The following is a 24,232-nucleotide window of genomic DNA, read 5'->3' as shown; positions in this document are numbered from 1 at the left end:
AGAAGACCCCATCCTTGTCAGGGCCTGTGGTGAGGCGTAAGAAAAATGTGGGTGCCGAATCCAAACTGACAGGAGTCTCCAGCCTCTTTAGGATCAGCACTTTGGCTTCAGGACATATGGGCCTGCGTCTATGCTGACAGGAGCCCACAGCCCCCTCAGGACCGGCAGTGAGTTTTCTGGGGGCCATGGGGCCATGTCCAGGCTGACAGGAGCCCTTGGCCTCCTGAGGACCTGCTGTGAGGCTTCCAGAGGATGTGAAGCATAGTCCACAGTGACAGGAGACCCGTGTCCTCAGGACCTGCTATGACCCAAGAACACGTGGGGCCACATCCACACTCACAGGATCCTGGCTTCCTCAGGACCCCCTGGAGGACTCTGGAGGTGCTGTTGGGGGCCACGTCCACATCAGAAGGGACTACTCAGAACCACAGGGTAAGTGAATGGGTAGAATGAATGGTAGGGTCAGGGGAGGGGAGGCAGTTGGTGGTTAAGTTAGGTTAGATGTTAGGGTTTAGTGATTATGCTTATGGTTACAGATTAGAGGATAGCGTGAGGGATAAGGGTAAGGGTCAGTGGTTAGGAGTTAGGCTGGGGGTTAGGGATTAGGGAAAGGGGTTAGGGTTAGTGTTAGGGACAGGATTTAGAGTTAGGGTTAGGGTTTAGGCTTAGGGATTAGGGCAGGATGTTAGGAGTTGGGGTTAGGGTTATGGTTGGTGTTAGGGTTGTGATTAGGTTTGCAGTTAGGGTTAGGGGTTAGGGTGTGAGTTAGGGTTAGGGGTTAGCGTTAAGGGTTAGAGTTAAAGTTAGGCCTAGGTTTAGGGTTAGGCTTAGGATAGGGTTTAGTGCTAGTGTTAGGGTTAGTGTTTGGTTAGGGGTTAGGGATAGGGTCAGGGTAGGGTCAGGGTATGGTTTTGGAAAAGGGTAAGAGATATGGTTAGGCAGTGGGTTAGGGATTAGTTTTAGGGTATGGGTAGTGTACAGTTTGGGGTATGAGATAGGGTTAGTATTAGAGGGTTAGGGTTAGGGTACAAATTAAGGTTAGGAATAGGATTTGAGTACATTAAGTTAAGGTTAGGGTTAGAGGTTAGGGTTACGATTAGATTTAAGGTAAGGGTCAGGGTTAAGGAAACCTCAGAATAGGTTTAGGAGTTAGGGTGTGGCTTGGCAGGTAGGTTCAGTGAATGTGGTTTGGTCTTGGGGTTTGTGTTTGGTTTTTGATTAGTGATAGTTCTTGTTTAAGTGTTAGGTTAACATTAGGCTTAAGTGTAGGGTAAGGGTTATGTCTGTGTATGGTTAGAGTTTCTGTCTTGGCATGTGCCTGCACTGGGACTCCTAGCATCTTGGGCAGTTTAGTTTTATGCACTCTATTTAGGTTTTGGTTTCAAAGATAGCCTGATTCCACCAAGTCAGTGGCCTCCCCAGAGAATCAAAATCCAGTCTTCTCTGGGGTGAGAATAGGCATGGCAGGATTCTCGTGAGCTGAGCGAAGGAGGGGATTTGTGGCTCTAAAAACTCTTTGTTTGGATTTTCAGTTGCCTTTCTGATTTTATCTCTTGTGTGCACTTGTTTTCTCTATACTACCAATTATTATTTTAAAGTTTTACTTAAATTCCTCTTTGTAAACACAGTATGATATAGTTTCAGGTTTACCACATAGTGATTCAACCCTTGAATACAACGCCTGGTACTGGTCACAGGTGCCCTCCACTATCCCCATCCCCTGATTTCCCACCCCCCACCTTCCTCTGGTATTTATTAGTTTATTCTCTGTGGTTAAGAGTGTGTTTCTTGGTTTGCATCTCTCATCCCACCCTTTGCCCATTTGCCAGTTTGTTTGGTTTCTTAAAATTCACATGTGAATGCAATTATATGGTATTTGGAATCTGTATTCTCTGACTGACTGAGTTCATTTAGCATAAGTCCCTTCCACTTCTCCCACGTCATTGTAAATGGCTTCATTTCATCCCTTCTGATGACCCAGTGATGTTGCAGTGTGTATATTTAACACATCGTCTCTGCCCATTCATCTGTCGATGGACATCTCGGCTCTATACACACTTTCGCTGTTGTTGATAATGCTGCTACCAACACTGGGCTGCATGTTCCTCTTAAAATCTACTAAACTACTTTTGTATCCTCGGGGTAAATACCTAGCTGTGCAATTTTGGAATCGTAGAGTAGCTCTATTTTTAAAGTCTTTTTTAAATTTTTTTTATGACAGTCACAGAGACAGAGGCAGAGACACAGGGAGAGAAAGAAGCAGGCTACATGCACTGGGAGCCCGAAGTGGGATTCGATCCCGGGTCTCAGGGATCACGCCCTGGGCCAAAGGCAGGCACCAAACCACTGTGCCACCCAGGGATCCCCTATTTTTAATTTCTTGAGGACCCTCCAGACTGTTTTCCACAGTGGCTTCACCTTTATTTATGTATTCATGAGAGACACAGAGAGGCAGAGTTATAGGCAGAGGGAAAATGAGGCTTCATGCAGGGAGCCTGATGTCGGACGTGATCCCCCAGGACCCCGGGAACATGACCTGAGCCAAAGCAGATGCTCAACCACTGAGGCACCCAGGTGCCTTACTGATTCAATTTCTTTGTTAGTTATGGGTCTGTTCATATTTTCTATTTCTTCCTATTTCAGTTTTGCTCGTTTGCACATTTCTAGGGATTTGTCCATTTCTTCCAGGTCTCCCAGTTTGTTAGTGTATAATATTTCGTAGTATTCCCTTATAATCATCTTATTTTTCTGGTGTTGATTGTGATCTCTCTTCTCTCATTTGTGATTTTATTTATTTAGGTTTTCTCTTTTCTCGTTGATAAGGCTGGCTAGGGCTTGATCCATTTTATTAATTAATTTTTGAAGAACCAGCTCTTAGTTTCGTTATTCCATTCTACTGTTTTGTTTTTTCTGCATTGTTTATTTCTTCTCTCATCTTTATTTTTTCCCTTCTTCTGTAGGATTTAGGCTTTGTTTCCTATTCCTTTACCAGCTCCTTTAGGTGTAGGGTTAGGTTGTGTATTGGAGACTTCTTGTTTCTTTAGGGCTGTATTGCTATGTACTTCCCTCTTAGGACTGCCTTTGCTACATCCCAGAGGTTTGGAGAAACATGTTTTCATTTTCATTTGTTTTAAATTTCCTCTTTAATTTCCTGGTTGCTCCATTCATTCTCTAGTAGGATGTTCATAATCTCCATGTATTATTGGTTTGTCCAATTTTTTTTCTTACTGTCGACTTCGAGTTTCATAGCGTTGTGGTCCGAAAATGTACAAGGGGTGATATCAACCTTCTTGTACCTGTTGTACCTGTTGAGGGCTGATTTGTGGGCCATGATATGATCTTTTCTGGAGAATGTCCCATGTGCACTTGAAAGGAATGTGTATTCTGCTTTAGGAAGAAATGTTCAGACTATATCTGTTGAGTCCCTTTCGTCCAGTGTGTCAAGGCTATTGTTCCCCTGTTGATTTTCTGCATAGACGATCAGTCCATTGCCATAAGTGGGTGTTAAAATCCCCTGTCATTGTATTATTATCAGTGATTTCCTGTATGTTTGTTGTTAATTGGTTTCTATATTTAGGTACTCCTATGTTGGCAGCATAAATGTTTAGTTGTTTGAACTTTTTTTTTTAGTAAATTTATTTTTTATTGGTGTTCAGTTTACCAACAAACAGAATAACACCCATGCTCATCCCGGCAAGTGCCCCCCTCAGTGCCCGTCACCCATTCACCCGCACCCCCTGCCCTCCTCCCCTCCCAGCATCCCTAGTTACTTTCTCAGAGTTAGGAGTCTTTATGTTCTTTCTCCATTTCTCATATTTCCCACACATTTCTTCTCCATTCCCTTATATTCCTTTTCACTATTATTTATATTAACGCATTGAATGACAACATACATTTGTCCTTCTCCAATTGACTTACTTCACTCAGCATAATACCCTCCAGTTCCATCCACGTTGAAGCAAATGGTGGGTATTTGTCGTTTCTAATGGCTGAGGAATATTCCATTGTATACATAAACCACATCTTCTTTATTCATTCATCTTTCAATGGACACCATGGCTCCGTCCACAGTGTCGCTATTGTGGACATTCCTGGTAAAAACATCGGGGTGCAGGTGTCCTGGCGTTTCATTGCATCTGAATATTTTGGGTAAATAGGGAAGAGTGCAATTTCTGGGTCATAGGGCAGGTCTATTTTTAACTCTTTGAGGAACCTCCACACAGTTTTCCAGAGTGGCTGCACCAGTTCACATTCCCACCAACAGTGTAAGAGGGTTCCCTTTTCTCCGCATCCTCTCCAACATTTGTGGTTTCCGGCCTTGTTAATTTTCCCCATTCTCACTGGTGTGAGGTGGTATCTCATTTTAGTTTTGATTTCTATTTCCCTGAGGCAAGTGATGCAGAGCATTTTCTCATGTGCATGTTGGCCATGTCAGTGTCTCCCTCTGTGAGATTTCTCTTCATGTCTTTTGCCCATTTCATGATTGGATTCTTTGTCTCTTTAGTGTTGATTTTAAGAAGTTCTTTATAGGTCTTTGAAACTACCCCTTTATCTGATACATCATTTGCAAATATCTTCTCCCATTCTGTAGGTTGTCTTTTAGTTTTGTTGACTGTATCCTTTGCTGTGCAAAAGCCTCTTATCTTGATGAAATCACAACAGTTCATTTTTGCTTTTGTTTCTTTTGCCTTCGTGTATGTATCTTGCAAGAAGTTACTGTGGCCAAGTTCAAAAAGGGTGTTGCCTGTGTTCTTCTCTAGGATTTTGATGGAATCTTGTCTCACATTTAGATCTTTCATCCATTTTGAGTTTATCTTTGTGTATGGTGAAAGAGAGTGGTCTAGTTTCATTCTTCTGCATGTGGATGTCCATTTTCCCAGCCCCATTTATTGAAGAGACTGTCTTTCTTCCAATGGATAGTCTTTCCTCCTTTATCGAATATTAGTTGACCATAAAGTTCAAGGTCCACTTCTGGGTTCTCTATTCTGTTCCATTGATCTATTTGTCTGTTTTTGTGCCAGTACCACACTGTCTTGATGACCACAGCTTTGTAGTACACCCTGAAATCTGGCATTGTGATGTCCCCATATAAGGTTGTCTTTTTTAAATTCCCCTGGCTATTCGGGGTCTTTTCTGATTCCACACAAATCTTAAATAATTTGCTCTAACTCTCTGAAGAAAGTCCATGGTATTTTGATAGGGCTTGCATTAAACGTGTTCATTGCCTGGGTACCATTGACATTTTCACAATGATAATTCTGCCAATCCATGAGCATGGAATATTTTTCCATCTCTTTGTGTCTTCCTCAATTTCTTTCAGAAGTGTTCTATTGTTTTTAGGGTATATCCTTTACCTCCTTGGTTAGGTTTATTCCTAGGTATCTTAAGCTTTTTGGTGCAATTGTAAATGAAATTGACTCCTTAATTTCTCTTTCTTCAGTCTCATTGTCAGTGTATAGAAATGCCATTGATTTCTGGGCATTGATTTTGTATCCTGCAACGCTACCAAATTGCTGTATGTGTTCTAGCAATCTTGGGGTGGAGGCTTTTGGGTTTTCTAGGTAAAGTATTATGTCATCTGAAAAGAGGGAGTGTTTGACTACTTCTTTGCCAATTTGAATGCCTTTAATGTCTTTTTGCTGTCTGCTGAGGCTGGGACTTCCAGTACTATGTTGAATAGCAGTGGGAGAGTGGACATCCCTGCCTTGTTCCTGATCTTTGGGGAAAGGCCTCCAGTGCGGCCCCACTGAGAATGATATTTGCTGTGGGCTTTTCCTAGATTGCTTTTAAGATGACGAGAAATGTTCCTTCTCTCCCTATGCTCTGAAGTGTTTTGATCAGGAATGGATGCTCTATTTTGTCAATTGCTTTCTCTGCATCTAATGAGAGGATCATATGGTTCTTGGTTTGTCTCTTGCTGATATGATGAATCACATTGATTGTTTGACGAGTGTTGAACCAGCCTGTGTTCCGAGGATAAATCCTACTTGGTCATGGTGAATAATTTTCTTAATGTACTTTTGGATCCTATTGGCTAGTATCTTGTTGAGAATTTTTGCATCCATGTTCATCATGGCTATTGGTCTGTAATTCTCCTTTTTGGTGGGGTCTTTGTCTGGTTTTGGTATTAAGGTGATGCTGGCCTCATGGAATGAATTTGGAAGTACTCTATCTCTTTCTAACTTTCCAAACATCTTTAGTAGGATAGGTATGGTTTCTTCTTTAAACGTTTGATAGAATTCCCCTGGGAAGCCATCTGGCCCTGGACGTTTGTGTCCTGGGAGGTTTTGGAAGACTGCTTCAATTTCCTCCCTGGTTTTTGGCCTGTTCAGGTTTTGTATTTCTTCCTGTTCCAGTTCTGGCAGTTTCTGTCTTTCCAGGAATGCGTCCATTTCTTCTAGATTGCCTAATTTATTGGTGTATGGCTGGTCATAATATGTTTTTAAAATCCTTTTTATTTCCTTGGTGTTGGTAGTGACCTCTCCTTTCTCATTCATGATTTTATTAATTTGAATATTCTCTCTCTTCTTTTTAATAAGGTTGGCTAATGGTCTATCTATCTTATTAATTCATTCAACGAACCAACTCCTCCTTCCGTTGATCTGTTCCACATTTCTTCTGCTCTCGATTTCCTTGAGTTCTGCTCGAATGTTAATTAACTCTATTCTTCTGTTGGGTGTAGGATCTATCTGCTTTTTTTTTGCTCTAGCCTCTTTATGTGTAAGGTTAGCTTTTGTATTTGAGTAGTTTCGCGTTTTGGAATAGATGCTTATATTGTGATGTATTTCCCCCTTAGGACTGCTTTTGCTGCAAGCCAAATATTTTAATGGTTGTATGTTCATTCTCATTAGTTTCCATGAATCTTTTAATACTTCCTTAATTTCCTGGTTGGCCCTTTCATCTTTTAGCAGGATGATCCTTCACCTCCACGTGTTTGAGCTCCTTCCAAACTTCTTGTTATGATTTAGTTCTAATTCCAAGGCATTATGGTCTGAGAATATGCAGGGGACTATCCCAATCGTTTGGTATCGGTTCAGACCCTATTTGTGACCCAGTATGTGGTCTATTCTGGAGAAAGCTCCATGTGCGCTTGAGAAGAATGTGCATTCAGTTGAGTTTGGATGTAAAGTTCTGTAGATTTCTGTGAAATCCATCTGGTCCAGTGTATCATTTAAAGCTCTCATTTCTTTGGAGATGTGCTTAGAAGACCTATCGAGGGTAGAAAGAACTAGATTGAAGTCACCAAGTATAAGATAATTATTATCTAAGTATTTCTTTACTTTGGTTATTAATTGGTTTAAGTATTTGCCAGCTCCCATATTCGGGGCATATATTGAGGATTGTTAAGTCCTCTTGTTGGATAGATCCCTTAAGTATGATTTAGTGTTCCTCTTCATCTCTCACTACAGTCCTCGGGGTAAATTTTAGTTTATCTGATATAAGGATGGCTACCCCTGCTTTCTTTTGAGGACCATTTGAATGGTAAATGGTTCTCCAACATTTAATTTTCAGATTGTAGGTGTCCTTCTGTCTAAAATGAGTCTCTCGTAGACAGCAAATAGATGGGTCCTGCTTTTTTATCCAGTCTGAAACCCTGGGCCTTTTGACGCGGTCATTAAGCCTGTTCATGTTCAGAGTTACTATCGATAGATATGAGTTTAGTGTCATCATGATATCTATTCAGTCCTTGTTTTTGTGGATTGTTCCACTGAACTTCTTCTTAAAGGGCAATTTTAAGAGTCCCCCTTAAAATTTCTTGCAGAGCTGGTTTGGAGGTCACATATTTTTTCAGTTCCTGCCTGTCTTGGAAACTCTTTATCTCTCCTTCCATTTTGAATGAGAGCTTGCTGGATAAAGTATTCTTGGTTGCATGTTCTTCTCATTGAGGACCCTGAATATATCCTGCCAGCCCTTTCTGGGCTGCCAGGTCGCTGTGGAGACATCTGCTGTTACCCTAATTCTCCTCCCCATAAAGGTCAGGGATTTCTTGTCTCTTGCTGCTTTAAGGATCTTCTCTTTATCTTTGGAATTTGGAAGCTTCACTATTAAATGTCAAGGTGTTGGTCGGTTTTTATTGATTTTAGGGGGGAATCTCTCTATTTCCTGTATATGAATGCCTGTTTCCCTTCCCAGATTAGGAAATTTTTCAGCTAGGATTTGTTTAAATACTTATCCTGGCCCTCTGTCCATTTTGGTGCCCTCGGGAACCCCAATTACACGTAGGTTTTCTTCGTCAGACTGTCGTTTATTTCCCTTAATCTGTCTTTCTGGTCTTTTAATTGTCTGTCTCTTTTTTCCTCAGTTTCCCTCTTTGCCATCAACTTGTCTTCTATGTCATTCCCTCGTCCTTCTACCTTGTTAACACTCATCGTTAGGACTTCTAGTTTGGATTGCATCTCATTCAATTGATTTTTACTTTCTGCCTGATTGGATTTAAATTCTGCAGTCATGAAGTCTCTTGATCCTTTATGCTTTTTTCTAGAGCCACCAGTAGCTGTATAATAGTGCTTCTGAATTGGCTTTCTGACATTGAATTCTAATCCAGATTTTGTAACTCTGTGGGAGAGAGGACTGTTTCTGATTCTTTCTTTTGAGGTGAGCTTCTCCTTCTAGTCATTTTGCTCAGTGCAGCGGCCAAAAACAAATTTTATTGGGAAAAGGAGAAAAAGAGAGGAGAGAAAGAAGGAAAGAAAAGAGAAAAAGAAAAAAGAATAAAGGAAGATAGAAGAAAAAAGAGAATAAAAAGAGAAAGAAAAGGAAAGAAGGGGGAAAAGGGAGGGCGAAGCAATCAGAAATAAAAAAAAAAACGTGGGGGAGTATCTTCTGATTCTGTATACTTTAAGTCCCTTGACTTCCCCTGGAACTTTTCCGTCTAGCTGGACTTCTGGGGCAGGGCCTTTTGTGCTGATTTTCAGATGTTAGCACTTGGGGGAGCTGCTCTGTCCACTGCCTGGTGCAGGGCTCAGTGGGCGTAGTTTACCCCGTGAGGCCTCAGGAGGAACAACCCCAGTGGCAGCGGCCAGCTCTGGATACCTGTATTCAGCACCCACAGTAACTCCAGAGCAGTCCATCTGCAGGGTCTGGAGTCTGGGCCGGGACCGCTGATCTGCTCAGCTCTGGGCAGGAGAATCCTTGTTGTCCTGGGCCATCCGGGCCTCTGCCTGTCCCAGGGGAGGCCAAATCCTGGGCTGTGTCCTGGCGCCTTGTGCTCTGGGGCCTGCGCTGTTGGATTCACGCTCCTGTCTGTGCAGCCGCCTCTCCCCACAGCTGCTGCCCAGCCCCTCTGAGCTGCTCCTGGTCGGGCAGCCCCCTCAGGGAGCCACCGCCTGAGCACCTCCGAGTTGCTTCCTGAGCCGCACAGCCCCCTCTGCACGGAGCCACTTCCTCTGCTTGAGGCACTGCCACCAAGCTGCTCCCGGGGCATGCAACCCGCTCCACGCAGAGCCCTGCCCGAACCCCTCTGAGCTGCTCCCAAGTCAGTGCACGTGCCCTGCAGCACTTAGGGAGCTTGGTGCACTCTCCTGGGAGTGCAGGTGTCTCTTAGTGTCCCAGGGAGCACGAGGGTATCCCCGCCCTCCTGGGGTCCTGCTCTGAATCCCTGTGGGCGCCATTCTGCCCAGGAAGATTGGTGCTGATCCTGCTTCTCTGGGACAAAGCTCTCCTGACCAGGGGGCACACCGCCTGGCCTTAGCCCGGCTCCTCGTGGTGCCCCTCCACTTGGATGCCTTTTGTTTCTTTATTTCTTTTTCCCCGTCATCCTACCTTGATAGAAGCGCGAACTTTTCTCACTGTAGCATTCCAGCTGGTCTGTCTTTAAATCTCAGGCAGAATTCGAAGATTTTCAGAATGATTTGAAGGTTATCTAGGTAATTTGGAGGGGACAGGTGACTTGGGGACCCTACTCTTCCGCCATCTTGCCCCTGCTCCTGTATGTTGCCTTTTAGCTTTGGTTCTTTCCTTCACTTTGCAGAAGCTTTTCAATTTGATGAAGTCACAATAGGATATTTGCTTTTGTTTCCCTCACCTCAGAGGCATATCTAGAAAGAAGATCCAATGGCCAATGTCAAAGTCATTGCTGCCTATCTTTTCTTCTTTATATGTTTTTTGGTCTCACATTTAGGTCTTTCATCCATTTTGAATTTATTTTTTATATATATGGAGTAAGAAAGTGGTCCAGTTTCATTCTTCTGCATGTGGCTGCCTGGTTTTCCCAACACCATTTGTTCTTATCCTGCAGTCAGGGTTAGGGTTTGTTGAAGAGACTTTCTGCCATTGGATATTCCTTCCTGCCTTGTTGTCCATTATGGGTCATAGATACATGTTTGTATCTTGTTTTGGCTTTCCATTCTGTTCTATTGATCTAAGCATCTCCTATTGGTAGAACCCTGATTGCTGATTCAATTTCTTTGCTGGTCAACTGTCTGTTCAAATTTCTTATTTCTTCATTTTTAATTTTTGCTATGTTATATATTTCCAGGAATTGATCTATTTCTTCCAGGTTCTAGGTTGCTGGCATATAATTTTTCATCATATTCTCTTATAATCTTTTGTATTTCTCTAGTGTTGGTTTTTATTTCTCTTTTCTCATTTCTGATTTTATTTGTGTCCTTTCTAATCTTTTTATCTTTTTTCTTTTTTAAAGATTTTATTTATGTATTCATGCAAGACACAGAGATGCAGAGGTATAGGCACAGGGAACATGAGGCTCCATGCGGGGAGCCTGATGTGGGACTTGATTCCCCAGGACCCCAGGATCATGACCTGAGCCAAAGCACATGTTCAACAACTGAGGCACCCAGGTGCCTTGCTGATTCAATTCCTTTGCTAGTTATGGGTATGTTCACATTTTCTATTTCTCCTATTTCAGTTTTGCTCATTTGCACATTTCTAGGGATTTGTCCATTTCTTCCAGGTCTCCCAGTTTGTTAACCTATATTCTTTCATAGTATTCCCTTATAATTGTTTTATTTTTCTGGTGTTGATTGTGATCACTCTTCTCTCATTTGTGATTTTATTTATTTAGGTCTTTTCTCATTCATAAGCCTGGATAGGGCTTGATCCATTTTATTAATTATTTTGAAGAACCGGTTCTTAGTTTCGTTATTCCATTCTACTGTTTTTTTTATTTCTGTATTGTTTATTTCTGCTCTCATCTTAATTTTTTCCCTTCTTCTGTAGGCTTTAGGCTTTGTTTGCTATGCCTTTTCCAGCTCCTTTAGGTGTAGGGTTAGGTTGTGTATTAGAGACTTCTTGTTTCCTTTTTTTTTAAACATTTTATTTAATTTTTATTTATTTATGATAGTCTCAGAGAGAGAGAGAAGCAGAGACATCGGCAGAGGGAGAAGGAGGCTACATGCACCAAGAGCCCGATGTGGGATTCGTTCCCGGGTCTCCAGGATCGCGCCCTGGGCCAAAGGCAGGCGCCAAACCGCTGCACCATCCAGGGATCCCAGACTTCTTGTTTCCTGAGGTAAGCCTGTATTGCTATGTACTTCCCTCTTTGGACTGCCTTTGCTACATCCCAGAGGTTTGGAAACATGTTTTCATTTTCATTTGTTTTAAATTTCCTCTTTAATTTCCTGGTTGCTCCATTCATTCTCTAGTAGGATGTTCATAATCTCCACGTATTTTTGGTCTGTCCAAATTTTTTCTTACTGCCGACTTCAAGTTTCATAGCATCGTGGTTAAAAATATACAGGGTGGGGATCCCTGGGTGGCGCAGCGGTTTGGCACCTGCCTTTGGCCCAGGGCGCGATCCTGGAGACCCAGGATCAAATCCCACGTCAGACTCCTGGTGTATGGAGCCTGCTTCTCCCTCTGCCTATGTCTCTGCCTCTCTCTCTCCCTGTGTGACTATCATAAATAATTAAAAATTAAAAAAAAATATACAGGGTGTGATATCAAACTCCTTGAACCTGTTGTACCTGTTGAGGGCTGATTTGTGGCCTATGATATGATCTGTTCTGGAGAATGTCCCATGTGCACTTGAAAGGAATGTGTATTCTGGGATCACTGGGTGGTGCAGCAGTTTGGCGCCTGCCTTTGGCCCAGGGCGCAATCCTGGAGACCCGGGATCAAATCCCACATCAGGCTTCCTGCTTGGAGCCTGCTTCTCCCTCTGCCTATGTCTCTGCCTCTCTCTCTCTCTGTGTGACTATCATGAATAAATAAATAAAATCTTAAAAAAAAAGAAAGTAATGTGTATTCTGCTTTAGGAAGAAATGTTCAGACTATATCTGTTGGGTCCCTGTGGTCCAGTGTGTCAAGGCTATTGTTCCCCTGTTGATTTCCTGCATAGACAATCGGTCCATTGCCATAAGTGGGTGGGTGTTAAAATCCCGTCATTGTATTATTATCAGTGAGTTCCTGTACATTTGTTGGTAATTGTTTTCCATATTTAGGTACTCCCATGTTGGCAGCATAAATATTTAGTTGTTTGATCCTGATAGAGAGTCTTTTTAACTATGAAATAATGCCCTTCTTCATCACTTCTTATAGTATTTGTTCTTTCTTTTTTGAGATTGAATATTTAATTTATTTATTCATGAGAGATACACAGAGAAGCAGAGGCAGAAACATAGGCAGAGGGAGAGAAAGGCTCCCCAAAGGGATGCCGATGTGGGACTCGATCCTGGGATCATAGGAACACACCTTGAACCAAAGGCAGATGCTCAACCACTGAGCCACCAGGTGTCCCCCAGGGTTTGGTTTCAAATCTAGTTTTTCTAATATAAGCATTGGTCCTCCAGCTTTCTTTTCATAACCATTAGCATGATAGATGATTTTCCATCCCTGACTTTCAATCTGCTGGTGTCTATAGGTCTAAGGTGAGCATCTAGTAGGCAGCATACCTATGGACCTTGTTTTTTTAATAACGATTTTATTTTTGAGAGCATGAGAGAGAGAGAGAGAGAGAGAGAGAGAGAGGCAGAAAATTAGGCCCAGAGAGAAGCAGGCTTCCCACCAGGAGCCCAATATGGGACTCGATCCCAGACTCTAGGATAACATCCTGATTCAAAGGCAGAGGCTCAAACCCTGAGCCACCCAGGCATCCCGGATCCTGTTTTTAAGGCACTCTGATACCCTATATCTTTTGATTGGAGCATTTAGTATCAGCATTCAGAGTGCTTATTCAAAATATGAACTTTGTGCCTTTGTGTTACCAGAAGAGTTGGTGTTTCTGGTGACGTTCTCTGGTCCTTTCTAGTCTTTGTTGCTTTTGGTCTCTTTTTTCCCTCACTAGAATGGTCCCTCTGAAAATTCCTTACTGGACTGGTTTAGTGGTCATGAACTCCTTTATACTTTGCCTGTCTGGGAAAATCTTTCTCTCTCTTTCTATCCTGAATGACACCCTTGCTGAAGCAAGAATTCATACAAATTGGACTCCAATAAAAAGAAATATGAAAACATAAAATAAATTTTTGCTATTATGATTGTGGTAAATGGCATTTAGTAGGAAAAGCAGAAGCTGAAAGAGAAGAGGAATGATTTCACCATCCGTGGGCTTCACAGGGTCCTGTTGTCCTTTCCTAGGAGGGCCCCCCCCCTCTGTAGGATGCTTTCTGCCCCTCTGCGCTCCTTTTTGGAACACAGCAGGCACATCTCCGTGCCTCCAGCACCTCTGCAGTCATGGTTTATAGCATCTTCCAGGTATTCTATTGGGGACCACGTCGTCGTGTATGTAACCATCCAGCTGCTGTTTGACAACATTGGGGGGATTCTGACTTTTGTTGGTTGTGGGGTGTGTGTGTGTCTATCACATGAAGCTGTCACATGCAGCTATCAGATCTTCCGGCTGGGTCACCCAAATGCCGAAATGGTTGGTACAACTTCATTTCTGGTGCTGATGCTGGGTGGCTAGCTGGGCTCTCCTGGCTGATCCAGCGCTCGCTCCTGAGGTGAATTTCAGCCAGAGGGTCAGCTGAGGTGGAAGGTCTGGCTCGGCCACAATCCAATGTCCGGCAGTGGGTCTCCCCGAGCACCGCCTGCTTCTCTTCTCCCCAATGCCTCTCCAGCAGGGAGCCGGACCTCGGGGCCACCCTAGGTGGATCTCCAGAGGTGCCGGGTGCCCATTACGGGGAGCCATGGAGCAGCCTGTGTGTGGGAGTAGAGGTGGTGATGGGGCTGGTGTTCCTCGGTCCTCTGCTGCCTGGCCTTCAGGCCAAGCCCCATGCTCACCCAGCCCCTACTCACTAGGGCGAGGAGGGTGCCCTCTACACACTGGTGTGAGAGATCCAGCACCACAAGGTGTGCACAGTGAGTCCACCTGGTGAGGATGGCCCAGGTGCATGATCTGCAAGTGTGGGGTCCAGGAAATTTATCAAAAATCGCCTACCCCTGGACAAGCAGAGCAGGACTGATTCCATTTTGTGCTACAACCGCCACCTCTCCTATGACCCCCACATGACCTGCTTATGTCTTAAGGCGTTGCCCCAACCCAGTCAAGCCGCTGGGCACACCGTAATCGTAAATCTGCTCATAACAATGTAACCCTGCTTTGTGCCCGCCAAAACTGCACGCCGATTCTGACCAAAGAAATAGGCCAGGTCAAGTGGATCCTATAGGGTAAGGTGTAATTCAATCGGCCACCTGCATGTGGACCGACACGACTGTGCAACTTTCTGTGTATCCCATGGGCCACTGGCCCCTATAAACCTGCTACACCTCTTAGTCTCAGGGTCCAAATCCCTGCTCTGCTGTGTCGGGTGCACTAGGACACAAGCTCCAGATTGTAAGGAACCCTTGGGAGTTTGCATTGGTGTTGGCTCCTCAGTGGTTTCTTGGATTCACAATCTTGGGCACAACTCAAAGGCCTACTGTCCTAACATCCCTTCTAGGACCATGCTGACGGCCCGGCAGGCCCTCTCTGCCCCAGCCACACAGGCACAGGGATGCGGGGAAGGGAGGAAGTGCCCCATACCCAGCCAGCCACGGCCTCCTGGAAAGAGAGAGCACAGACCTCTGGGTCGCTTTGCATAGACCCTGGTGACCTGAGGCTTCCTAGTGTCACTCTGTCCCAGGCCCTCCTGGCCCGCGGGGCATAGCCTGAGTCCCAGTAAAGTCTGTTGGGTCCTGACCCCGGCATCTGGCCACCTGTGGAAGGCACGTGGGGACGTCAGCCGGGTGTTCCTGGCGGCGCCCCTGCAGGGGCTTATGGGGCCTAGGTGGTACCCCCTCCTCCTCTCTGGGGGTCTCTCCATGCCCCATAAACAGTGTCTGGGAGACACAGAAGTGGGCTGGCTGTGCATTTTCACACCACAACACTTTATTGACTTTCTACAGTAAACGGGCTCAGAGCCGAGGGTGCACGCCTTCCCCTGGGGATGGAGAACTTTCTGTCCCTTAGGGAAGGGCAAGAATGACATGGGTTGGGGACGGATGCCGGAGTCCCCCACCTGGAAGCATGTGTGGACTCTGGGTGGGGGCGTGTGTCCTGAGGTTTCAGTCTGAGAGACGGTTCTGAGGACAGCAGAGCTGACCTGACCTGGACCTGCAGCTCATGGGCTTCTGCGCTGGGTCTCCGCAGGGCAGCTGGACCCCGGCCTCAGGCTCCCTGGGTCCCCAGCACCTGTAGGAGCCAGCCTCCTGGTGTGGGTTCAGGTGGGGCCCACCATCCAGCTGTGAGAGGGCTGGCTCAGCCTGGGGCCAGAATCCAGGGCTAGCCAGGGCTGTGTGTGCTGGATCCCATTAGTCTTTGTGTTGGGCCTGTGGTGGGGGCTCAAATCACCCCCAGCCCTCACAGAGCCCAGGGCCAGGCCAGCCCAGATCCCCATGGGTTAAGGGCTGGTGTCCTGTGCAGTGTTTGCCGCCCTAAATGAGGGACAGTGGGCAGAATCAGGGCACAGTGGGTCCTCTGCATCACTCAACTGCACCCACCCTGTCGGGGGCTTCCTGTCTTCCCTCCTCCCTGCAACCCCTGAGTACTCTATGGGACACCCGGGCTTCTGATGGGATTAGGGTATCCAGAGAACCCCGGGGAGGCTGAGCATATCCCACAGGGGGAACCTGCATCGGGTCATTGCTGGGGGCCAATGGTGTGGTGGTGGATGGTGTGGGGGCAGGGGTATGATGGTGGTGGAGTGTGGGGGATTGTGTAGGGGTGATGGTGTTGGGGTATAGTGTGAGTGCGGATTGTGTGGGGCTGTGTGGGTGTGAGGGGGATGTGTAGGTGGGATACCATTGGGGATGATGATGTAGGAGGATGGTGTGAGAGTGGGGAATGTGGGGGATGTCGTGGGGGGCCTGCGGACACAGGAAATCTCCTTCCTCTATGATGCTAAGGAGACATCTACAGTTAAAGGCGACTAGTCTGGGGTTTGCAGTGACACCTGCCCCTGGGGCTCCGTGTGGTCATTGCAGGGCCCTGGCTGGACCGGGGACATTATCTGGAGGTCATTTTACTATATATGCTTTCAAATTGCAAATTGTCTCAAATTAAATGCATAACATTTAGAATAATATAAAGCACCGAGAGTGGATGTCACTCTGACCCGTCCGACCCTCATGGGATCGATGTGGTCCTGCTCCAGCTGCGGCTATGCAGCCTGGCCCCCTGGTCCGGTTCCTGCCCCCCACATCCCCCACCCCATCCCCTGCTTCTCAGGGAGCCGTCCCTCTCCTCTTTGGTCTTCATCTCCCATGGCTATCCCTGGAGGCCCCATCCTAGTGGCCTCCTCATCCCCGAGGCACCGGGAGTGTGGGCACGGGTGTCAGCCCCAGCATCCTACCGTGGAGCAGTGTGTTGTTGGCTGCTATTGCTCCCCCGGCCTCAGTAGCCCCGTTTTCCCTACCCAGAAGGCCCCGGGCCTCCCTTGGTGTCCCGAAGACCCCTGGCCCAGCAGCCTCACCCGACCCCCTAGCCATCCCAAAATATGGTGTGGCTGCCGAACATCCTGGTGACATCCAAGTCTACCTCCAAGATGTCCCTGGAGGAGACCAGGGCCTCCTCCTTCATTTCCTGTGGGAAACCCGGGGAGGAGGAGCAGGCGTCAGGGACACAGACCCCACCTGTCACGAGCTGCTGTGCTGGGCAGGGAGCCCTGGGGCCACCATGGGAGTGTGTCCTGCCAAAACCTCTTTCCTTCCTCTGGGAGGCCAGGCATGATGAAAGTGTCCACCGTGCCCGTGACACCTGTGTGAGGGCCTGTGCCCAGCTGTTGTGGGCGGGGAGGTGACTGAGTGTCAGCCTGGATGGGAGGGGATAGTGGTTCAGCCCAGGTGGGAGGGGACATGGGGGTGTTGTGCCCAAGATTGTGAATCCGAGAAACCACTATGGAGCTGACACTGATGCAAACAGACAAGGGTTGATTTCCAAACTCGAGCTTGCATCCAAGTACACCCGACACAGCAGAGCAGGGACTTGGACCCCAAGGTGGTGTTTTGCTTTTAAGGGCTTGTCTTGGGGACCTCCAAAAGGGCTGGAGCAATTCCTCAAGTTGTGTTTACATTTTGATATGGGGCCTTCAAGGGCATTGAGCTCTGTTCTCATTCTAATAGGTGCTTCCAGCCCTTGGCGTGGGCTCTGTTCTTATTCTATTGTGGGGCTTTCCAGGGCATTAAGCTGTAAACTTTTGTTTTTTTCCTGTAACTGAAGTAATGTAAATTTCATCTCTTCTTCACAGGGGCCTGGGATGGCTGGACGTGTTCGAACGCTGAACTTAAAGTGGAAAGGCCTTCATTTTCTTGGCCTCCTTGCATCCCTTCCCATCCTATCTAGCTCCTTCCCCCTTCCCCAGAGCTCCTAAGAGAACAATTGCAAATGACCTCAGCCTGGCAGCGTGTGTGGGGGACAGGCCCAGGGATTTGGGATCAGGAAGACCTGGGGCGTGGGCGTCCCAGCTGTGCAGCGGGATTCCATGCTGCAGACTCTTATTCCCTAAGGCTATCTTGACAACTGACTTCATACATAAAAAAGCTGTCCTTTCTCTTTATAAGATGAAGAGCGATTCAAAGTGTTTTTTCTCTGCCCTTCTGATTGCTCAGATTCCAATCTGAGACGTATTTCCTGTTAATAAGGATAATTTACTACTATCCATAGTACTATGGTTAAAATATTCTGACACAAGTAATTCAGAGGGATGAGGGTTTCTCATCTTTTTCTTCACAGCTCAGTCACTCCTCAGGAATTGCATCTTTATGGATTTGGAAAGAACTGAGATATATTATTACCAGTGGTCCTATTATTCTGTGAAGGATTCTTCCCTGAGATTCTTCCCCTGTTTCAACTGACACTGAAACACTTTGAACTCTTTGGAAGACAAATGTCAAGGAAATAAATGTTATGCATTGCTAATTTTAAATGCCCTTGCAATATGGTGTCTATTATAATAGAAGTATTTTTTATCTGATTTTTGCTATTTATTATCCGTTCCTGCTTTTCAGGTTGAGGAGACATTATACGTGTTCATAAGTGTTTTTCTTTCCTTCTGATATAAAATTATTACTTTGTTCCCATCGAAGGAAGTCTTTAAGAATAAGGCAAAAGTTAATTTAACTATTCTTAAAATGTCTTCACACTGAGAGCCTGATTCATTTAAGTCAATTTTCAAAATAAATCTTATTTATTAGGAAAAAAAAGAAAGATTTATAGGGAAATTGAGAAGATAGTACAGAGCATTCGCATGCACTTGCACTCAATTTCTCCAATTATTGATATCTTATATCAGTATGGTACAAATATTAGCTAATGAATCAATATTAAAATAGTTGCATTAACCAAGGACCATACTTTATTCAGATTTCCTTAGTTTTTGCTAAGTTACCATCCCTCATATCACATTTCATTTGTCCTCCTGTTTTCTTAGGCTCCTCTGGATTGTGACAGTCTTTCAGCCTTTCCTTGTTGTTGCACTGGAATACTTTGAGAAGGAGAGTATTTTGAAAATTTCCCTCAGTTGAGACATGTCTTTCGTTTATCTCATGATTGAACTGTTTTTGTGGATTATATACAGAGATATACTGCCATTTTCATTATATCATATAAAGGATAGATACTTTCAACATGATTTATCAGTCTTGGTATCGATCTGATTATCTTGCTGAGGTAGTGTTTGTCATCTTTCTCCGTAGTTAAGTGATTCTCCTCCTCCTCCTCCTCCTCCTCCTCCTCCTCCTCCTCCTCCTTCTTCTTATTATTATTATTTTAAGTTTTTCATAATATATTTTGTAGAAGGAAGTTACTATGTGTATTCCACACGTAAGAGTGGGAAGCTATGCTCATCAACTTGAGGGTGGAATGTCTGCACAAATTGTTTGAAATTCTTCTACATGGGAGATTTCTCTTCTTGTGGCTTTGTTTTTTTTAGTTTCTTTTTCAAAGATTTTTTTATTTATTTGAGAGAGAGAGGAGAGAAAAACCATGAGTGAGAGGGGCAGAGGGAGAGGGAGAAGCAGGTTCCCTGCTAAACAGGGAGCCTTCCTTGGGACCTGGATCATGATCTGACTTAAGGCAGAAGCTTAACTGACTGAGCCACCAAGGTGCCACTATTTCTTTCTTTCCCTCTTTCTTTTTTTTTTAAATAATATATTCACTTTTTATTGGTGTTCAATTTGACAACATACAGAATAACACTCAGTGCTCATCCCGTCAAGTGCCCCCCTCAGTGCCCGTCACCCATTCATACAGATCCTGATCTCCTCCCCTTCCATCACCCCTAGTTAGCTTCCTAGAGTTAGGAGTCTTTATGTTCTGTCTCCCTTTCTGATATTTCCCACACATTTCTTCTCCCTTCCCCTATATTCCCTTTCACTATTATTTATATTCTCCAAGTGAATGAGAACATACAATGTTTGTCCTTCTCTGATTGACTTACTTCACTCAGCATAATACCTTCCAGTTACATCCACATTGAAGCAATGGTGGGTATTTGTGGTTTCTATTGGATGAGTAAGGCCCACCTTTTCTCTCCCTTCATCTTCTGAGTCTCCTATGATATGAATGTTATTGTTTTAATAAGTGGCTGAGTTCCCTAAATCTGCCTCTGTGGTCCATAACTTTCTTTGTTTTTAAGGCTTCCACTTGGGACTGCATCTCAGTTATACTATTTTTAACATTCGCCTGACTAAATTTTAGTTCCTTTATTTCTACAGTAAGGGATTCTCTAGTTTTCTTCTGTGCTCTTTTTCCAGCCCAGCTGCTATCTTTATAATCATTGTTTTAAACTGTATTTAGACATCATATATTTGTTTTGATGGACTTTATGGCTGTGAATACTACCTCATGTTATTTCATGGAGGTGAATTTCTCGATCTCATTATATTTTCCAGAAAAGAAAGTAGGAAAAAAAGAAAAACCAAGAAAAACAATAACAACTGCCCTCCCCCAAAAAAACCACTAGATTATTTTGGCCTCCTTGTAAAAAGATTCTAAATCCCAAAATAACAAACACAATTAATGTTCCATGAAAGTAAAAATAAGAAATATATAAGGTACATACATAAAAAATAAAATAAGGCAATTAATAAAATAGAATAAAAAAAATAAATGAAAATAAAGCACAAAATACAAAGGAAGCTAGACCCTTCTTTCCAGGCAGCACTGAAGCTCTGCAGCCTTTTGGGTCTGACAACTTGGTGGCAGCGAATGGTCTGTGTGGGATCTGGGGATGGCCCATGGTGCTGATTGTCAGGTGCACATCTGCCTGGGAGATGCACCTGCGGGGTCAGGGTTGGGGTGGTCTTCAGCGCCTCTGGCCTCCAGCAGGTGACGCAGTGGTGCTCCCTGAGATTGGAGCTGTTTGGAGTGATTTGGGAGGGGACACTGGGTCCTCTGGTTCTGGGGCTAAGCATCCCACCCCCCAGTCTGCAAGCCCTCCACAGAAGAGCCCCAAGCGCATCTCTCAGAACCCTGCTTTCACTTTGCCCGCGTCCGAAATGCTTTTGGTTTTGTTTTTTTATCTCAGACTGTTGTGCCCAAGATTGTGAATCCGAAAAACCATGGAGAAGCCCACACCGAAGCAAACACACGAGGGTTTATTTACAAGCTCGAGCTTGTGTCCAAGTATACCTGACAGTGCGGAGCAGGGACTTCGACCCCGTGGTGAGTTTTTGCTTAGGTTTAAGGGCTTGTCTCGGGGACCTCCAGAAGGGCTATAGCAATTCCTCAAGTTCTGTGTACATTTTTATATGGGATCTTCAAGGGCATTGAGCTCTGTTCTCATTCTAATAGGGGCTTCCTGCCCTTGGCCTGGGCTCAGTTTTGATTCTATTGTCGGGCTTTCTAGGACATTAAGCTGTAAACAGCAAAGGTTCCACACCTGGAAGGGGGACGTCACACTGTCCCTATATGCTGAAGACGCGATACTGGAAACAGGAAACCTGGGAGCCTCCACCAAAACCTGTTAGAACTAAGGAGTGAGTTCAGTAAAGTCACGGGACACAAACTGACCCTACAGAGCAGAGTAGCCTTGCTGTGTCCCGACAATGAGCACTCAGGAAGAAACGGAAGGACGTGACTCCCTTCTCAGGAGCATCAAGGAGAATAAATAATGAGACTGAACCATAGGAGCACAAGACTTGTTCACTGAGCCATACATGGCTCTGTTCTGGGAGGCCGTCCTGGGTTTGAAGGGTGGGAGCCTCATCTTGTGAAAATGTCCACAGTTTCTGAAGCCACCCTCAGTTTCAAAGTCATTCCTATCAAAATCATGGTGGCATATCTTAGAAATAGCAAAAAAAAAAAGAAAAGAAAAAAAGAAAAAAAAACATAACATCAATCTGCCCCCACAAATGACCCCGGACAGCAAATCAGTACTGGAGGAGCAGGAGAGAGTGGGACGCAGCACTTTCCTATTTCAAACGATGTCACAGACACAAAGGATAAAGCAGTGTGGTTCTCGGGCCCCCAGCTGGCTCCGTTGGTTAAGCATCTGACTCCTGACCTCACCTTCGGTACTGATCTCAGGGGTCTTGAGTTCTAGCCCTGGGCTGGGCCATGGACGGTGCGTGGAGCCTACTTAGGCAAACCAGTCCCATGGGGGGTGGTTCGGGCATAAGCTGAAGGAGCAAAACAGAGAGTCCAGAAGGAAATGTGCTCTGATACAATGGATTTTTTTAACTTAATTTAATTTAAACCCAATTAATTAATGGATAGTGTATTATACTTTCAGAGGAAGAATCAGGGATTCACCAGTTGGAGATAACAGCAATGCTCGTGACATCACGTGACCTCCTTCATGCAGGTCCCCTGTTAACCTCCCTGCCTCCAACGACCATCAGTTTGTTTCCTATCATTAAGAGTCTGTATTTCGGGGATCCCTGGGTGGCGCTGCGGTTTGGCGCCTGCCTTTGGCCCAGGGCGCGATCCTGGAAACCCGGGATCGAATCCCACATCGGGCTCCTGGTGCATGGAGCCTGCTTCTCCCTCTGCCTATGTCTCTGCCTCTCTCTTTCTCTCTGTGACTATCATAAATAAATAAAAATTAAAAAAAAGTCTGTATTTCCTGCAACTGTTTTCATCTTACTTGTTTTTCCTTCCCTTCACAGTTGTTATATGCTTTGCTTTTTAATTCCACCTATGAATGACACCACACGGTCATTCTCTTTCCTGACTGACTTATTTCATTTAACATGATCCCTCTAGTTCTATCCACGTCATTGCAAATGGCAATATTTCCTTCTCTTTGATAGCTGAGTTCCATTCCTCTCTCTATGACCATCATCTATCTCCCATCCTTTTTATCCATCATCTGCCACAGAGCACCGAGGCTCCTCCCACAGTGTGGCTACTGTGGACCCGGCTGCTGTATACATTGGGGTGCAGGTGTCCCAAGTCTCACTGCATCTGTATCTTCGGAGTGAAATCGGGCCGTTCACCTGCTGTTCACAGGATGTTACAAATAGAGTCGCCCTGCAGAGCCTCCACACTGTTTCCAGGGTGGCTGCACCAGCCCGCAATCCCGCCCACAGTGGAAGAGGGTTGAGTGGGTTTTGCGGGACGTGGTAAAACTCTGGTCCACATTTCATTTTGCGTCCTGTGGGCTCCAATTCCTTGTCCTTAAGTATTTCTGGGGAAGCCAGGTGTTGGGCTCCGTTTCAGTGAGACGTTTCCAAAGCTAACAGGCCACAGCAGGAGCCTGAAAGGAGGCAGGTGCGGCCCCTGGAGCGCCCGCTGCCTTCTGCACAGCCTCCTGCAGCGCCTGAGCGTCCTGCAGGGGGCGCCCGAGCCCAGGCCCCACCCAGCGGGCATCAATGTGCAGTAGGCCTCCTCTGTCTGCACTAACAGGAGCCAGCCTGTGCTGGGGAGGCCTGAGGAGGACGTGGGGACACGTCCACGCTGATGAGCCGCAGCTTCAGGAAGATGTGGGCCCGCATCCACGCTGACAGGAGCCCCTGGGCCACCTCAGGACATAAGTTGAGGCTTCTGGAAGCTGCGGGCCGCATTAATGGTGGCAGAAGCCCCGGCCTCCTCAGAACCCTCGGTGATGCTTCGGGAGGACGTTGTGTCACATCGACACAACAGGATGCTGAATCCTTAGGACCCCTGGTGTTGACTTGGGGAAATATGGGATGCATCCATGCGGACAGAAGACCCCAGGCTTGTCAGGGCCTGTGGTGAGGCCTAAGAAAAATGTGGGTGCCGCATCCACACTGACAAGAGTCTCCAGCCTCCTCAGGACCCACTGTGAAGGTTTGAGAAGATTTGGGGCCACATCTATGCTGACAGGAGCCCCCAGCCTCCTCAGGTCTTCTGGTGAGGCTTGAGGAAAATGTTGGGCCACCTCAACACTGACAGGACCCCCGTCCTCCTCAGGACATGCACTTTGGCTTCGGGAAATATGGGGCTGCGTCTATGCTGACAGGAGCCCACAGCTCCTCAGGACGTGTGGTGAGTTTTCTGGGGGACGTGTGGCCATGTCCAGGCTGACAGGAGCCCCGGGCCACCTGAGGACCTGCTGTGAGGCTTCCAGATGATGTGAGGCATAGTCCACAGTGACAGGAGACCCAGCGTCCTCAGGAACCTCTGACTATGACTCAGGAACAATTGGGGCCATGTCCATACTCACAGGAGCCCTGCTTCCTCAGGACCCCCTGGAGGACTCTGGAGGCGCTGTTGGGGGTCACGTCCACATCAGAAGGGACTACTCAGAACCACAGGGTAAGTGAATGGGTAGAATGAATGGTAGGGTCGGGAGAGGAGGCAGTTGGTGGTTAGGCTTAGGTTAGATGTTAGGTGTTTGTGATTAAGCTTATAGTTACGGAATACAGGTTAGGGTTAGGGATAAGGTTAAGAGTC

At 45.8% G+C, this 24,232-nt stretch overlaps 1 long non-coding RNA gene across 1 annotated transcript in view; it reads left to right on the top strand.

Annotated features, from left to right (window-relative positions):
* Nucleotides 1-20,899: 20,899 nt before the first annotated feature.
* The window catches only part of LOC140613560 (uncharacterized), a 35,905-nt gene continuing 32,572 nt past the window's right edge, over nucleotides 20,900-24,232 (top strand). The window contains exons 1-2 of the long non-coding RNA XR_012014551.1: nucleotides 20,900-21,037; nucleotides 22,107-24,094. This is a non-coding gene — a long non-coding RNA (uncharacterized lncRNA). The remainder of the gene's footprint in view (nucleotides 21,038-22,106; nucleotides 24,095-24,232) is intronic.

Source organism: Canis lupus, chromosome 21 (genome assembly GCF_048164855.1).
Source record: "Canis lupus baileyi chromosome 21, mCanLup2.hap1, whole genome shotgun sequence".
NCBI classification, from domain to species: domain Eukaryota; kingdom Metazoa; phylum Chordata; class Mammalia; order Carnivora; family Canidae; genus Canis; species Canis lupus.
The sequence above is the reverse complement of the archived record's forward strand: the minus strand, read 5'-3'. Positions and strand labels throughout refer to the sequence as shown.